Source organism: Pinus tabuliformis, chromosome 8 (genome assembly GCF_031772625.1).
Source record: "Pinus tabuliformis cultivar Carrire ecotype Pingquan chromosome 8, CPIR1, whole genome shotgun sequence".
NCBI lineage: Eukaryota > Viridiplantae > Streptophyta > Pinopsida > Pinales > Pinaceae > Pinus > Pinus tabuliformis.
Window position 1 is genome coordinate 923248050 of NC_142294.1, and position 19008 is coordinate 923267057.

Genomic DNA, 19008 nt, shown 5'->3' on the forward strand with positions numbered 1-19008 from the left:
ATTAATAAACGACTATCATTATGGTTCCGATCTTATTGTTCATTATGATAATGTTTGATCTATATCTTTTCTGACCGATATATGGTTGTATTTAGTGGATTTTATGCTTGTATTCGCTTCGTTCTTTACATGTGCAGGTATCCATTCGCGGAGATCGTGAGGATCGTGACTTGCTGGAGCAAGGGAATGGGAGTATCAACTCTTCCACAACACTAGCGTTGGACTTCAGGTTGGTTCTCATAATCCACTTTCAATTTGCAACTAGGAACTTGCATGGTAGCGTTGATTGATTGTTGCTAGACCCATTTTGGGCTAGTGGGATCGCCTCTGTCCGCAGAGGGGATTTACCTCACCAACAAGCCTATTTTAAACCATATAAAGCTTTCTTTAGTATACAGACTAAATGCTCTTCTCCCTTCTGAACGAACCCCTCAGGATGTACTAAGTATACTTCTTCTTTTAAATCACCATTTAAGAAAGAAAATTTAACATCTAATTGATGCATTTTCCAATGTTGCTTAGTGGCTAAAGCAATAATCAATCTAATAGTATTTAATTTTGCAACATGGGAAAATGTTTCCTCAAAGTCAATACCTTCTTTCTAGGAATACCCCTTTGCGACCAACCTTGCTTTATACTTATCAATAGACCCATCTGCAACCTATGGGTTGTTTACCATGAGGAAGCTTTACTAGATCCCAAGTATTGTTCTTAACAATAGATTCATATTCCTCCTTCATTGCTTCCTTCTATTCACAGCTCTTACTAGCTTCATGAAAATTAGAAGGTTTTGCAATGTTTAACATACCCGTAATGAGCGCACAATCCCTATACCAAGTTGGTAACTGTTTCGGCCTCCTAGATCTCCTGAGTGGTGGGGTGTGAACTATTCTACTTTGTTCTTCTCTTTGTGAACATAACTCAATTTCATCCTCTTTATCCTACTACTGCTGCTATTACTTCTGTTGTTCTTATTGACTAATCCCTGTTTCAACATCCATATCTGAAAGTAAGGGTACATGCCATTCTTCATTGTTTTGAACAAGATTTACATCATCATCATGTTCATGGAATACTACATCTCTACTAACAAACACCTTGTCATTAGAAGGATCAAACAATTTATAAGCCTTATACTCACTGCAATATCCAATGAAGATACATTTAATGGCCTTTGAATCTAACTTCTTCCTATTCTCTTTGGTAACATGCACAAAAGCTTTGCAAACAAATACTCTAAGGTGACTTACTACAAGCTTGAAGCCAAACAATGCTTCAAAAGGAGTTTTATAATCAATAATTTTAGTGGGACTCCTATTATTTAAATATACTGCAATATTGACAACTTCTACCCAAAAACCATTAGTTAGATTCTTACCTTTCAACATACTATGAGCACACTCCACTAGTGTTCTGTTCTTCCTCTCAACTACTCCATTCTAATGAGGAGTGTAAGGTGTTGTAAACTATTGTTGTATCCCATGCTCTTTACAATATTTGTTGAAATCCCCTTTCTTGAATTATCCGCCTTGATCTTATCGAAGAATCCTGATGAACTTTCCCGACTGCTTCTTAATCATGTTCCTGACCTGCTTGAAATACTCAAAGGCATGACTCTTCTATCTAAGAAAATACACCCATGTGAATATTGTATAATCATCAACAAAGATTAGAAAATAGTAGGCCCCACCTAACAATCTTGTCTACATAGGGCCACATAAATCAGTGTGTACAAGTTCAAGTGTATCACTCAGTTTCCTATCTTTAAGAACAGTAAATTCATCTCTATGTTGTTTACCGAATGCACATGCTTCACAATAAATATGCAAATTTTTCAAAACAGGAAGACCATCTGCCATACCTTTGTTCTACAATAGAAGAAGGTCACTGAAATTGATGTGCCCAAGTCGTTGACGCCACAAATTTTCAGCAGACTTATCCGATGACATCAATGCTTGTTGTGGTGTACTCTTCACATCCAGTTTGTAGAGTCCTCCTATACGAATACCTATAGCAATAGGCTTCATCTAGTCCAAAAAGTCTTTAATAATACAATAAGATTTAAAGAATTCTAACTTGAGATCCTGATCTATAATTTTTGATATAGAAATCAGGTTCTTCTTAATACCAGGTACATATCACACATCGGATATATTCATGATCTTTCCATCAGGCAGAGTGACAAGGACATCTCCATGTCCCTTGATCTCGTAACCTCTATTATCTCCAAGGTATACTTTTACTCCAGTGTTGGATTCTCTAAAATTTCTAAACCATTGCTTTTTACCTATCATATGTGAGGAGGCTCTAGAATCTACGAACCAAATATCTGATTCATCCTCCTCAGTGGCTAGTGTAGTTTCAGCCATAAATAATCTAACATCCTGGTTCTGATCTGCATCAGCCAAATGACCTGCATGTCTTCTCTGCTTGTACCTCTCCCCATCTGCCTTTTTCTTATGGCAAAATTTAGCAATATGGCCTATCTTACCACAATAAAAACATTTAGGAGTAGAGTCATGTTTATGCGAGGTCATACCTTGTGGTGTCCTTTTTCGTGATATGCTGCCTTTCCTGTGATCAGCCACTGCTTTCCCCTTTGGCTTGAACTTTGTCATCAATGCAAGATCTGGATTTTGAGGTTTGAGAGAAAACCTCCTTTCTTCTTCTTGTAGCAAGATCTTAGTGAGCTCTTCAAAGCCTCAAGGCTTTTCTCTTGCATTCAATCCCATTATAAACATCTGATAATCATCGGTCATGCCATTCATGGTAATTATCACCAGATCATCATTCGTCGTTTTCTGATCAATATCAGCTAGTTTATATTTAACCTCCTTTATCCGGGATATGAATGAAGAAACAAACTCATTCTCCTCCATCTTGATGGAGAGAATATTCTTCCTGAGGTACAAAGTTCGACTGGTGTTCTTGATCTCGTACATTTCTTTGAGAATCATCCATATATCATTCATTGTCTTGCAATCCTGAATGTGAGGGATGATGCAATCTTTGACTGATAACTTGAGGAGAACCTTTGCCTTCATCTCCCTTTTCTCCTAGTCTTGAATTGTTGTATTCGATCCACCAGTTGTAGTAGTCGGCTTGACCTCATCACCAGTGGCAATGCCATAGGCATTCTGTCCCTCAAGCAGGGTCTAGAGCTTAAACTTCCAATTGGTGTAATTGGAACCATCAAGCTTATTACTGTCATTGAGATAAGCTTCAACAATTTGATTATTCATCTTAAATGAATAAAATATTCAATAATTTAAACAAACCCCAGATCTCCTTTACAAAAAAATTGCCCCCCTTTACACAAATAATTAACTCCTCCAAATAATGTAGAGTTCTTCAATTTAAAGAAACCCTAGATTTTTTTAATTAAATATTTAGAAAACTTTAATTATGTAAGGGGCCACCTTAACATATAATGGCACATGAACAAAAAAAATGTTCCACGTGTTACCAAGCCATATTCAATATCATTGTATCCATAGATTGTAAAATCAGATTTTCCGACACCAATGAAAGAGATCCTTTTAGTCGTTCCTCTTGAATATACTCTTTTCACTTCAAACTGCCACTTGAGGAGTTATGCCTTGCAACCTCTCCAAGCTAGAAGCAGAATCCAGTTGTCGACCAAAGAAAACAAATGTGTGAGGGAAGAGTAAGGTGGAGTCCTATGATTGTGAGCGAATGAACTTCCTCTGTGAAAACGGTAGAGTACCAACCCAAATCAAACACAGTGTTTTTGTTCACCAGACGAGAAGAGAAGATAAAAAACATGTAGCTCCCAGCACACAGCCTTCGAACGCCTCCACACAACCTTTTTCATAGTCGCTGCTTTTATCCACATGGAAGTAGCAAAGCTAGTCGCAGCTTTACAGCTAGGACTTGTGACACTCCACCCAAAGCTCGCATTGAGTTTACAAAACAGGAGATGCAGGAGTGTTACAGTGCGCTCGTCACACTTTTCCACCCAAATCTCGTGACGACTTTGCTACAGTCGCGCCCTAACTTAGCTTACAAGATTAAGAGTCTTGCAACTCTGATACCATGTCAAGAGTTGTATACTGAAGACATGAAATTGAAAACCAGCACAAGAGGAGCTCACAGGTGTGGATCACCAGGAACTCCTACAAGAAAAACGCCACACAGGCTTCACATTAATCTCCAATAATAAATAGATACAATTTTTTAGGGATAGAAAATCATATCCCTGAATAATAGGAACTGAATAACTAAGAAAAGGAAAATCACAACTACGTAACAATAAGAACCTATTCTCCATTAATTCTAATAGGCGGCATTGCCAAAAATGTAACAGTGATTTTTCTTTTGTAACCACCATAACCGATCAAGCTGATAAATTTCTTGTGTGGGATGAAAGTGCTTTACTCCCCCCTCTCATGACCATGGTGTTGTTTGGATCTAGGGCTATTCAAACCCACTGAAGAAGGTCCAGGGTGGGCTCTCCTTGTCCACTGGTGAGTCCTCATACAAGTGAGAACAGAGGGGTAATGGCATGTATCTATTTTTACCTCATCATTCCTGGGGCCGAATGGTTGATCACATCTTAATGAATTAGCTTGGTTTTCGAGTATGATTTTTTATTTTTATTTTTTTCCTCACAACATTGCCATGGAAAAACTATAACTATATGTTCATGAGGAGGATGCTATCATTAAAATCATAAAAAAAAAAATCAACTTAAACACGAATAATTTAATTTCCCAATTAACTTCCATCATCAATTTCAAAATGAATGATCCCTAACTTGGAAAATTGGATTAAATGAAAGTCAAGAAAAAAAGGTTTACATTCGTCTATGTTCTTTTAGAAAGCACACTGATCATTCTAATGAACTCTATCTCACCTGGTGCATTAGGTTAGGGCCCGTTACTTTGAGGTTTCTCCAAGGATTTAGCCATTGGACTCAAGTGTTTGTAAATCAGTAGAAATTCATTGAACTTTAGATTTATTTTTATCAATTTGTAAGAGGTTTTCATTTGAAGAGATTTCATCTTTCCATATTTAATAAATTTGAAATTTTGTAAAGATAAATTTACCTTAACTATTTAACCAAAACTAATAATAATAAATACTAGTACAACTAGATTAAAAATATTAATGTGGATGATATAGCCGAAGGCTTCATAAATATAACCAAAAAAACTATTGCAACATCAAAAATGCTTTACTAATGCACACTTTAGCTCTGAACGAAGTATAAAAAGGTTATGGGTTAACTTTAACGCAATAAAAAAATGAATTATAAATTAATGTTATAAATAATAATGAAAAACTTGTCATAGAGGAACTTATTAGAATTGGAATAATCTCAAACCTCTAAGAAATTGGTGGGTGGGGAGTCACCTACTAAGAATCTAATTTTTTAAATTTATTAAAAGTAACAGATCATTTTGTTAAATAAAATTTTCTTATATATAAATGAATGTTATAAACAATAATGAGGAACTTATCACGGAGAAACTTATTAGAATTGGAATAATTTCGAATCCATAAGAAATTTATGGGAGTGGGAGAGAACCACTTGGCATGAATCTAATTTTTTAAATATATTAAAAGTCAATGCAACTTAACAAACTTTTTAATACATTACAACACTTGATAATCATTAAAACTAAGACTAAGCATATGCTAAGCATATTCCCTTGAGAATCAATCTAGGTCCTCAATTAAAAAATAAAAAAATCAATAGATCTTCATCCACCTTAAATTGAAATAATTTTTTGTAACAAATATATTTTATTATTATTTTAATTTAAAAGCATTTTTGTTTTAAAATCAAATTAAATTTATTTTTATTTTATTTTAACTAATCAAAGTATTTACCCTATCCAAGTTAGACAAAAAAGTGCCTTGTGCTTGGCCTATTTCTCAAACACCATGAGAATTCAAAAAGTTCGTAACATATGTGTTAATTTATATTTACATAAATTTGTTTTGTATCGGATGGGTGGATGATTGGACTTTTTAATCAAAAAGTTTTTTTAGTAAGGAATAATCAAGTGTGATAATGGTATATTTGATTATTTTGGAGATTTAATAGATCTAGAATTAAGACTAATCTATACTGGTTTGATTATTAATTATAATTAACTATAATTATAATTATTAATTTATATTTTTTTATTTTAATTTTAATTTTATGTAATTAATTATAATTATTATTTTTTTACTTTACTTTATTTTTATGTTATTTATTAGTATTACATTGGTAAATGATGCTTAAATGATTAATGGGAACATAATGGAACCTTTAGTAAATCTTCTACTATAGAGTGGTTTGCACGATTTGATCCCACAACTTAAATTACTCCCATTTTCATGAAATAAGTTATAAAAGATTATTTCAACGAATTATCAATTTACTATGATAAAAAAGAAAACATAAACTCCTCACTTTTATAAATTAAATTAAATTTTCTAATTTATTATTATTAATTTTAAAATATTTCCAATTTTCAAATAATATCATAGAAAACATTAATTTTTTCTATCTAAAAAAACAAATCACATAAATATAAAACTTAACCAGAAAAAGATATATATGAGATATCTAATATAATACACACGTAAACCCATTATAAAAAAATAAAAATATAATTTAGTTAAAATTTATAGAAAATATAAACATCATAACTCAATTAACCTCTAAAAATTTTATCACTATTTACAATATATCAATAAATATATTGATTGCTACATATTAAATAAGTTATATTATAATTTAATTGTAATTAAACTTAACTTACAAGATCATAAATAAGAAGAGTTAATTATTACCGAAAACATATTTAGGTTTATTGGATTTTAGACTGTGGATAGAATGGAACAGCGGCGTCTCGTTAGCCTCAAACCCCCTTTGTTGCTTCTGTTCAAATTCAACAGTCAAATAGCATTATAAGAATTAAATTGAAGGCTCAATTTATAGAGGAGATGACCACGGAGCTTCTAGTAAGTAGATGAAACTAGTTTTTGAAATGAAACTGTATCGGTTGACTTTTTTTATCTTAGTTTTGTGTTTTATTAATTTTTTATTTATTTAAGTTTTTATCTTAATATTTTTTACTGAGAGGTTTATTTTATAGTTTAGTATGACAGGATTGTCTACTTTTCATTTTTCTTTAAAATAAAATTAAAAATTATGTTTTTAATAAAAAAATAATAAAAAAATTAATTAAAACTTTTATTTTTCAAAAATTATTTAACAAGAAATTTAAATAAATTATTTGAAGATATATACTAATTGATATATGTGGATATCAATTTCATATATAGAAAAAAATATTTTAATGTTGTATATAAAAATATATTCAATGTGGGTTATTTTCAATAAAAATTAATAATAAAAACTATTTTAATTTGCAAAATAAAATGTCTTGATGTACATGATGTAAAATATATGTAAAATATTTTAATGTAAATTACGTATATATTATATATCATTTTAAAAAAATTATGTATATATTATGAAAAAAATAAGTTTTATGGTTAAAAAAGTTTATTTAGTCCTACATATACCCTATTTAGCATTCAAAAAGATAATTTATTGAACAATGAGAAATAACACATTGTATTTTGCACTCTAAAGAAGTTTGCACTTAGAAATTTGAAATTGAAGAAATTTGAAATTTGATGTCTCTTGGCTGACCTCAATGGTTATTTAAGATGAATCTATGCTGGTTTAATATATAAATAAATTCAATATATATGGAAGAGATGAAAATGAGGATTTTAGAGTTATTGCAAAATTATTATTATTAATTTAATTTAAGTTGACATAGTGATTGAATTCATGATGATGATGATGATGATGATGATGGTTAACGTCCACTGAGACCAAATTGGTCTATCGGACCTACAATTTTCTTAATTTTTACTTGTCTGGCTCCTCGTCTTTCTTGGCGAGATTGGTGTTGTAGCTTTCTTTCTTTTCTCTACGGTCTTCCAACTTCCTTTGTCTTGCATCTCTTCTGGTTCTTGGGACATTGGTGTCTTAGCTTCGTGATCTATAGTCGGAGAAGTTTGGTTTAGGAGATCTGCTTTGATGTTAAATGAAGGTTTATTTTCTGCGGTATTCAAATCCTCATAACTGTTGATTTGTTGGGGTGGGCTTTCTCCTTGCTTGCTTTGAGAGTTGTTTCCTTCTTCCTTGATTTCTTGCGACTCAGAGTTTTCTCTAGAAAATTCTTCTTTGATGACAGTGTAGTGTTCTTTTTGTGCTCCTTCCCACCATGTAGATCTGTGGTGGTTTTTTCTAGCAAAATTTTTCTCAGAGGCTTTTGGGCAATTTTTCGCTAGATGCCCCGTCTCAAAGCACGATCGACATCTGAAGAGGACACTTTCATAATCAAGCTTCTGGTTCCACACATAGTCTTTACTTGTTAGGTTTATTTCAGCTGGGAATCCGGCGCTGAAATCCATTTCCACACAGATGCGTGCATAGGTGGTTCTGGCATATTCCTCTGTTTCTGGGCACCTGCAGTAAAATTTCCCAATTGCATTTCCGATGGCTTTTAGCGAGGAGAGATGTGGGAAGAAGTTTTATTGAAATGAAATTGATTGTGTTGACGTTTTCCATCTAAGTAATGTTTTTTTCCAAATTTTCACCCTATTTAAGTTTGTAATTTTATTGATTTAATATATAAATAAATTTAATTCTTTGAAACCAAAATTACTATTACTATTAATATATTGAATTAACATTAATACAAATTCAATGCAACATTTAAAAATATACTTTCTTATTTACACTAGAAAAATGTAAACGTTAACATAAATACATACTTTCTTATTTATAGAGACTTATACACCTCTATATTAAATTGTAAAGTGTCTCAACATTCACCTATAAAATAATTATAAATTTCATATTTATATTAATTAATAAATTAAATATAAATATATATAAAAAATACTCTAAAATAAAAAAATTATATTTAAGTGTATTGTTAATCAAAAACCAAAATAGAATTTAAATAAAACATATTGACAAAAAGTTTTAAGTCTTAATATAAACTTAAACATTAAAATAACATCTTACACCTTAGTCAGTTTTGTTTATATATATTCTATAATTTTAACATGTTTATATATATTCTATGATTTTAACATAGTTCCAATAAAGGCCACAATCACATTGACGAATATTCCGTCACTTCTTCTTTCCTTCCACATTTGAATCCAAATTCCGGAATTCCTTAATTCTCTCTCTTCTATTTGCTAGGGAGAAAAAAGGATTTTATCCATACTAGTTTTAGAAATTCAAGTTTTTTTTAAATATAATTAATAATAAATATATAACTTATTTTATTAAAAAATAAAACATTGTTTTTATTTTTTAATATTTTTTATTATGAGAACTTAAACCATTACTATTCAAAGAAAGTACGGCCGCTTCAACTAGTAGTTTATGGGTGACCTTTAAAGAAATAAAATGCCCTTCGTGATAAGATTTTATTTACATTTGAAAAAAACAAACTTTTAATCAAGTTATAGAACAATATTTTAAGGCCTAATACAATGTCAAAGGACTTTATCAACTTATGTTTATAATAACACCACTCTTCCTTTCCTTGTGATAATCTCTCAAGTAATATAATAATGTGTTTTTATTAATTTTTAATCAAATAAGGAATTTGAGTTCTTTTTGTGTTGGTTAACCGCTTTCTATAATAATACCGTATACGGTGGTACATCATTGCACAATAGCTATCTCATTAGAAAACTGAAAAATATTTTCTCACAAGCAATCTAAACGATAATAAATAGGTTGAACAGCTAAATCTTCACTATGGCCGGCCCAAAACTCGATAAAATCCTTTGCATTTCGAAGAAGAATATCCATTCACACTCGACTCGAATATGACAACACAGGTTGAGGCCGACTATATGACATCACACATTGAAAACATTAATTATAATTAACTATGAAAATATAACTTATTTCAATAAAAAAAATTAAAATATTGTTTTTTCTTATTAATCAATATATATATTGAACGGAGCTCATTAACGCGTGCTAAAATTTAGCAGAAGGGACTTCCGATCTTCCTAGATAGGCCGCTGGAGGCGATTTCAAATTTTTTCTCCCGCGCCTGACTGGTTCTGCTCCCCAGGCTCTGCCTGGCAGGCTGCCGCCAGTCGCTGCCTTCCTCTCTCCTGCGCGCTGCGCTTCCACCCTCGGGCCTCCTGCCCGGCCCTACGCTGGGGCCCATTCTCTGCTCTCGCCCTTTTGAGCTGGCTTCTCAGTCTTGAATGGCTGGGAACGCCCCCCCCTCCAGATCCAGAGAACCACGAAGAACTCTTCGCTTCCCTGATCCCTGACAATGCCTCTTCAAGAACTCGCCCCTCTGTCTCTAAGTTTATCAAGAAACTGGATGAAATCCCCGAGGTATCTCTCCCTCCATCCTTGCCAAGGAAATCAGCAATCACCCTCGCTGAAAGAGGTCTCGTAGGACAGTTCACTGGCCTTTGGCCTTCTCCAAGATCAGTCCAAAAATGGGTGGAGCGCAACTGGATCACAATGACCCAAGGGAAAATAGCCATCAAATTTTGTGGAAGGGGCTATTATACATTCATCTTCGAAACAAAAGAGGATAGGAATCTCATATTCAGAAACAACCCCAACTTCATGGACTCAAGAGGCCTCTATCTGAACAGATGGACACCAGACTTCGACCCGGAAATGGACATCCCAAACGCAGTTCCGGTTTGGGTCCGCCTCCCACACCTGCCGCTCCATTGTTGGGGGAACGAATCAGTAAAGGCAATAGGGAATGCAGTCGGCAAATATATTGACAGATCTGAGCCGAGGGAGAACATGCATGCGCCGGGATTTGTGTAGAAGTAGATCTTGGGAAAGGCCTACCGGAAGCCATCAAGATCAAGGTCGACCAATGGACGCACATCCAACAGCTAGACTACGAGCAACTGCCCTTCAAATGCAAGGTATGTCACGAATATGGACACTTTGCAAATAGATGTAGCAAATTAAAATCAAATGAATCCACTGAAAATGAAGAATCTCCGGACGACCATTGGGAACAAGTAAGAAAGAAAAAAACTTCTTCCTCTCAAGGGCCCAGCTCTAAACCCTCCCTGGAAAACCTCGCCCCTCCCCCCCCCCCCCAGCTCAGCTCCTTCCTTTCCCTCCTCCTCCAACCCTTTTGAATCCTTGGAAGTTGAAGATCCCTCTTCCCTTCCCCCTTCCCCTCGCGACAACTCATTAGCTGTCATCTCCCCACCTTCGATCCCTCTGCCCTCCCCTCCTCCAACAATAGAGAGAATTCTCACCAGAAATAAACTGAAAGAAACCAGTCTTCCCTCAGATCCCCCAAGAAAGGCAGGTAGAAAGTCAAATAAGGAACTTAGAGACGAGGCAGCAGCAAAAGAGATGGCTACTGGAGCACAGCAACCAATGGAATCCTATCTAGACAGGCAAAAAGAAAGTGGGGAAAAAACAAAGGAGAGGAGCGGGACACACCCCAAAACTGGTAAATGATGAATCTGGTTTCTTGGAACTGTAGGGGGATGGGCTCCTCCCTAAAAATAAATGCAGTTCGTGACTTAATAAATCAGGAGCAGCTAGACTTCGTCCTCATCCAGGAGACCAAAATCTCAGACCAAGATTTTCAAAAACAAGTCAAACGATTCAAAAATTTTGAAGGTTACTCAATAGGTTCAGAAGGTGCCTCAGGAGGTATAGGAACACTCTGGAACAAGAACAAATGGACTTACATCAACCTCCAATCTTTCAATTGGTGGATCAGAACAGAACTCAGAAACAAAGCCTCTCAAGAAGTCTACAACATATACAACATCTATGCTCCAAACCATTACTGGGACAAAGCAACATGCTGGGACTCATTATCCTTAGACTTACAGTCCTCCCACGACAGGAGCATAATTCTGGGAGGAGATCTGAATCTCATAAGAAATGTGGATGAAAAGCTCGGAGGAAACTTTCATTCGGACCCCTCAAGAGAGGCGTTGGAGGCTATAATCCAGTCTCATAATCTCATTGACATACCTCCCTTCAACGAGAAATATACATGGAGTAACAAAAGAACAGGCTGCCACAATATCAAAGAGAGGTTAGACAAATTTCTCGTGCAGGAAAGAATCGCAGCAAGCTTCTCTTCCATCAAGAGTAAAATCATTCAAGCTTCGGCCTCTGATCACAAACCTGTGGTGATGAATATGGAAAAAGGGAGAAACCTGGGGCCCCTCCCCTTCAAATACAATAAAATCTGGGATTATAAAGAAGACTTCCGCTCCCTCGTTCAAAATCAGTGGGCAAAGGAAGTGTTGGGATCGCCTCACTACATCTGGGAAACCAAATTAAAATCCCTAAGAGCAGTCATTAAACATTGGGCCAAGGAATACGCAACAATGGAGAAGAGGAAAAAAGCGGATCTGTATACGCAGATGCAGCAGTGGAATAAATAAAAGGAGAATAGCCAACCCACAAATGAAGATATAATCCATGAAAATGAAATGTACAGGGAGCTATATAGACAAAATAGAGCTGAGGAAGAGGAACAAAGGCAGAAATCGAGGTGCCTATGGCTGAGGGCTGGAGACAAAAATACCTCTTTCTTCCACAACAACATAAAGCTCAGGCGCGTCGGGAATTAGATAGATAAAATAGAGGCATGAGGGAAAGAGTACAACAACCAAGATGAAATTAAGGAGGCGGATTTCAATCACTTTAAATCTCTTCTAGCAGCAATCCCCCAGCAGTTGGACAGCTCTGACTTTCTCAGCGCAGTAGAGAACAAAATCTCAGACTCTCAAAACAGAGATCTGGATCAGGAGGTCACAGAAGAGGAAATCAGGGCGGCAACCTTTAGTATGCAACAGGACAAGGCTCCGGGCCCTGATGGTTTTACGGTGGCCTTTTACCGAAACCATTGGGACACAATCAAAAAAGACTTTGTGCGGATGGTCAAAAACGTTTTTAAAAATCACAAGATGGGAGAAAACACAAAATCCTCACATCTTGCTCTCATCCCTAAGGACGTTAACCCTCGTTCTTTTGACCGCTTCCGGCCAATTTCCCTCTGTAATGTTTCCTACAAGATTGTAACCAAAATTCTTGCCAATAGGCTCAAAAAGCTCCTTCCTCATTTAATCTCAGAGAACCAAGGGGGATTTGTTCCTCAGAGGAAAATTATAGATAATGTCATACTTATTCAAGAGGCAATTCATATCAGTATTAGCAGGAAGGAACGAGGAATGATAATCAAACTCGACATGGCAAACGCTTTCGATAGAGTCGACCACCACTTCCTAACAGCAGTTCTCAAAAATTTCGGGATTTCAAAAAACTTTATAAGCATCATCTCTGGATGTATCTCCAATCCTTGGACTGCTCCTCTGATTAATGGTCGCCCAAGCAGGTATTTTAGAAGCACCAGGGGATTGAGGCAAGGCTGCCCTCTCTCCCCTTTCTTATACATCATTATGGCGGAAACTCTGAGTATTCACTTAGAAAAACTCCGCAAGCAAAAAGAGATCACTGGAATTGGTATAGAAAGAGGGACTAAAGAGATTAATCATTCGCTCTTTGCGGATGATACCCTTCTCATTGGGGGAGCCTCAAGCCTAATGGAAAAAAGATTCAAGAAAGTCTTGGACGCCTTCCTAGCTGCCTCTGGAGGGATGCTGAATAACAAAAAATGCAAGATCTACACCTGGAATGTCTCTGACCAAATCAGGCAAAGAATCTCTCTGATTCTGGACATTCCAGTGCAAAGGAATTGGAGTTACTTCTCTTATCTTGGTCTGCCTTTAGCCAAAGAAACAGTCAAGGCTGAGATCTGGGCCAAACACATAGAAAAGATGAGAGGTCTCCTTCAAAGTTGGGGAGTTTCTTGGCTAAATCTGGCTGGTAGAACGACCCTTATAAAGGCTGTCCTCTCCGCTCTCCCCATCTACCAATATGCGGTCACTTTGGCTCCCGCTAGTACACATAAGCACATGGAACTATTAATGAGAAGTTTCCTCTGGCAGGGGGGAAAGCAAGAATCTAAGAAATTTAGCCTTGTCAAATGGGATCAAGTCATCCTTCCCTATGACAAAGGTGGGCTAGCCATTAAAATTCCGAGCTTCTCCAACCGGGCTATGGGCTTTAAACTAATTTGGAGAATCCTCACCGGCAAAGGCTCTTGGTGGGTGGAAGTATTGAAGAGGAAATACCTGAATGGACCAAATTCTAATCTACTTTCCGAAACAATAGCTGAAAGATCTTGCACCCCTGTTTGGAAGCTAATTAAAAAAGTCCTTCCTCAGTTCAGAGAGAACATTTCCAAAGTACCTGGAAGCGGCAAGGAGGTCAATATTTGGACTGATAGAATCATGGGCACCAGACCAAGAAACCACCTCCAAAATCTCAAGCCTCTGCACATTTGGATGGAAGCTAAAAACTTAACCTCCTTGTACGATATTTCAACATGGGATCAAAATACCTGGCAGGGCTGGAAAGACCTTCAAATTCCCAATGAACTCATAGAACTATGGCTTAATCTTAAGGTCTCCCTCACAGGCACTGCACCCACCAACAGAGGGGCTAAAGATAGGTATATATGGGACCTAAGTGGTGGGAAATTCACTGTCAAAGATGGTTACAAATTCCTCCAGGCATCCACTTCAACAGCCAAATGGAACCTCTTCACAACTATATGGAAATCAGAATGCATACCAAAGGTCAAACATTTCAATTGGACTCTCCTCAAAGGAAAGGTGCTTACAGCTGAAAATTTAAGGAAAAGAGGGATCTTGGGGCCATCAATATGTTGCTTTTGTCGCGCTGAGGAGGAGAGCAGCCACCACCTATTCTTCCACTGCCCCCTCGCTCAAAGTTGTTGGACTCAGATAGTCAGACCATTGAAAATTGAAGAGACTTTTGATCAGCTATCCTCCCTTCAAAAAAACTGGGTAAAATGTTATCATTTTCCTAAGAAAGGTAAAAACAATATTATCCGTATGTGGAAATGCATCCCAGCTACCCTTAGTTGGCAAATCTGGTTAGCTAGGAATAACTGTATTTTTAATGACAAGAAGCCCAATCCTGCCCGCATACTGGCAAAAACAACAGCGCTCATATCTGAAACAATAAGTGCAAACTTGGTCGCTCCTCCAGACCAATCAAGCTGGCACAAAGAAGAGATGGAATGGTATAACAAATTCAGCATCAACTACAGCAACAATCAACTAGCACACCCCAAAGCTTGCACGAGAAGAATACACTGGAAGCTCAGAGGCACAAAGGAAGAAGTAAGTCAATGGATCCTAGATCAGAATCGCCCTACTTTGCATTTCGACGGGGCCTCCAAAAATAACCCGGGGGAAGCTGGAGCAGGGGGTATCATAAAGGACAGCCAAGGCAAAACTCTTGTAAGCTACGAATGGGGATTGGGCCAAATGTCTAACAACTTGGCAGAAGCTTACAGCCTCTACTTAGGCACCATCATTCTGAACCGGCTGAGAATTAGGAATCCAATAATAGTGGGAGACTCGGCCATCGTCATTGCAGCTATGGTGGCGGGAACAAAATTTAAAAAAGAGGCCCTTAATAATGTAAAGCTCAGGATTGAGGATAACGTCAAAAAAATGGGAGACACGACCTTCAAACATGTCCTAAGAGACAACAACACAGAAGCGGATCACTATGCCACTAAGGCATCCAACAGACAGATCGGCCAAGTTAAGGAAAATGACCTCATATATGAAAAACCAATCCCGTAGTCGGCTTAACTGCCTGTCAAACTCTCCGACCAGTCATACCAGCATTCACCCGACCTTCTGTCTAATCATTCCCCACCCTCCTTCTTGTGATCTCTGGCCAAACTCAGTCAAGTCGCACGCTGCCTGCCATGCTTTGAATTTCGATCCCCCCTTCTCCATGTCCACCACTCATTATTTTTGGACCGATCACAGGATCTCGATCTCCCAGTTTTCTCGTGACTCTCCCACGCAGAATTTAGGTAGGAGTCTTTTCAAGATCTCCTTAGACTGCTGCAAAGATTTTAAGCCGGTTGCTAATCCTAGCCAGACCACTGAGTTCATGTCGCACTCTCGGCCCGCTCACCCTCCCACTCCGCTCTATATATTCATCAACCCCTCTCTCTTCGAGCACATCAGAAACTCGTCCCTTTACTCGCAGGAGAGTAAAGGTCCTATATCTGGCAATCAGCTCAAGAAGTTCTGCATCAAGAGAGGCCGCCATTCGTTCAACTCTGTTGTGAGATCGTTCTCCAAAGCTTCCAGGGAAGTTAGCAATCTCCAAGTTCGGAAGACCGCCTTCAGCTCGGCTGTTCCTCTCCTCCATGACAGTTTGGTAAATCTCTGTGCCTGGTCCTTCATTTTTAGCGCGATTTCTCCCCTGTTCTGCTCCCTATTCTTAGTATCTTCCCCCTTTCTTTCAGGTCTCCCTTTCCCTCTTCTCCACCCCAGCTCTTTCTCCCTATTCCCGCACTGCATCTCCTCCCCCATCAGCGCCCTAGAAATGGCAGAGATCCCGAAAAACGGAGTGCATGCTGAGGCTCCGGAAAATCAACAGCTGCCAGAGAATCCTCTGGACAGAGTGATTGCAAACAGCAACTGCTCACTATGTAAAGCCCATTGCTTTATGATAGCAAGGTTTGTCAAACATTTCAACGAGCTCAAAGAGGACTTTCAGGCAGATAGCAGATCAAAGAGAAAGAAACTGGAAAAACAAAAAGCAGAGATAGAAAGCCTAAAGGAAAAATGCAAACACATGGAGGAGGCAATCGCCCACATCAAATCCATCACTCAGAGTATGCAAGCTGAGACTTCAACCAGAGCAAGCGTTAAGAAAGAACCCCAGATTGATGACTCTGTCAATCAGCTCTAGTAATCTGACTAATGACTAGCAAATTTTGTCTTCTCGCAGGTCTGTTTGTAAGGCTATACAACCGTTTTCTTTTCCAATCTGCACTACTCAAGTTTGCCTATAAGAAGTCAGGGTCTGCGAACCCATTTTGGACTTCTCTTTATCTATTTCCATCCACTTATGTAACAGGACTTGGCTCCAAGCAGTTTTATAATATATAAGTACCCGATCATGTTAAAAAAAAAAAAATACATATATTGAACGATTATTATTCAAAGAAAAATAAATTACTTAATATATTTTATTATTAGTTTTATTTAAAAAGGAAAAAATTCCCTCCCAATGGAAATTTATTTAGATGTGAGAAAAGGAAACTTTTAAGCCATATAAACAAGAAGCTAAGGCCACATACAATATCAAATCAAAATGTTAGAGATATTTTATCGCCTTTTAGCATCACGGCCATAGTTAGCACATAGCTAGAACACTTTAACTTATTCAGATTGAACAGTGAACATTGCTTCCAACTACCCATCGCCTTAGCTTATCAGAATGGCCACCGCCTATAAAAATCAATATTCAAATTGATGTAAAAGAGTGAAGTTTTAGTATAAATAAATATGCTCAACTAGAGGTAGACATCGCACTCTCGGCTTTCGCATTTGTGTAATTTAACAATTGCAGTTGTGGTTTATTGTTTTTTATTGTGCTCTGTTTCTTTCAAGTGGTATCAAAGCCGACCCTTGGTCTACTCCCCCACGAGAGAGCTTAAGGACAAGTAGAACATCCGAGACAAATGAATTGAGTGTATTAGAATCATTGTTCACTGTTACGATATGAAGGTGAACGCAGAACTGTTGAGTATTTACGCAACTGTCATTTGAAAGTGTAAATACGCCCTTACTCAGTTGTAGTAAAAGTAATCTCGTTGTTTTCTGAAAAACATTATGAGTTCAAGATGATTTGTTTGTATATCAAAAGTCTTCGATGTAAGACAATCAAACTGAAAACTAAATAAACTAACTGTATAGTAATCATTATCTGAATCAATGACGTACAATGTTTACATATTAATACATATAGGAAATAGTTGTATTAGTTTTCAGATGTTCTTGGACTCCAATAACTACTCAAACTCCTAATATTTAACCCCAAGGATTAGCTATCTAACATTCTCCCCTTAATCCGAAGGGATGTAGCAAAATCCAAGAATGAGAGCTCAAAATGAAAAAATGAATCTCAGCCAAGAGTTGAATGTCTCTCAAGGAATGATTTTTAAGGATGACCACAAACCAATATAGGAGAACTCAAAGTATCAACCAACACTACATCTAGAACCTTCATAGCAATTCTCAGAACAACCAAAAATGCAGCTTTATGGTAACCACAAATATGAAACTATCACTTCCTCAAACAATTCCAAATAGAAGTGCTCAATAAACTCAACTCTGACTCTGGCTCACTTGACATCTCGAACTCAAACTCGTATCAGACCATTAACAATTCCTCTCTAGTCGGATACAGGGTGAGAAGTATTCTTCGTCACTGCAACATTAGTCATCACTCTCGAAGATATTCTTCGGTATGACTTGTAAATATTCTTGGTTATTTTTGTCTAATCCCAAGAAACAGTCCATCTGAAATTTAGTTGCTCTCTTGCACTAATCTTCTTTCTGGATCATCTATTGGAATGGTGATTACAGTTTCCAAAATGCTCCCACAGGTGAAGATCAAAACACTGATCTTTCACATGTCCAACTATGTTATATTGTTCGCATCTATCAATTTTTTTAGAACAAGACCATCTAGAAATCCAGCACTTCGAAATTGTATAGGTTTAGAAAAATATGGAATGTGAAAAGATACATCCAAAATATCCTTGTTGTAACCCAAACTAGTTCTATGTTTACAGTGTGTAATCTCTTCCCATGGTCTTATAACAAGTTTCATATCAGAAATTCTAACCGCATCCAAATATTCTCTTGAAATAGTTTGATCCATCCCTGACTATAGATTAGAATCAGTTTCAAACAAAGTGTTGTTTTGAACAAAAACCAGCTCAGAATCACAATTTTTCTTTTGAAGTTCGTCTCGTTGTAACTGAGATTCTAACTCCAAGAATT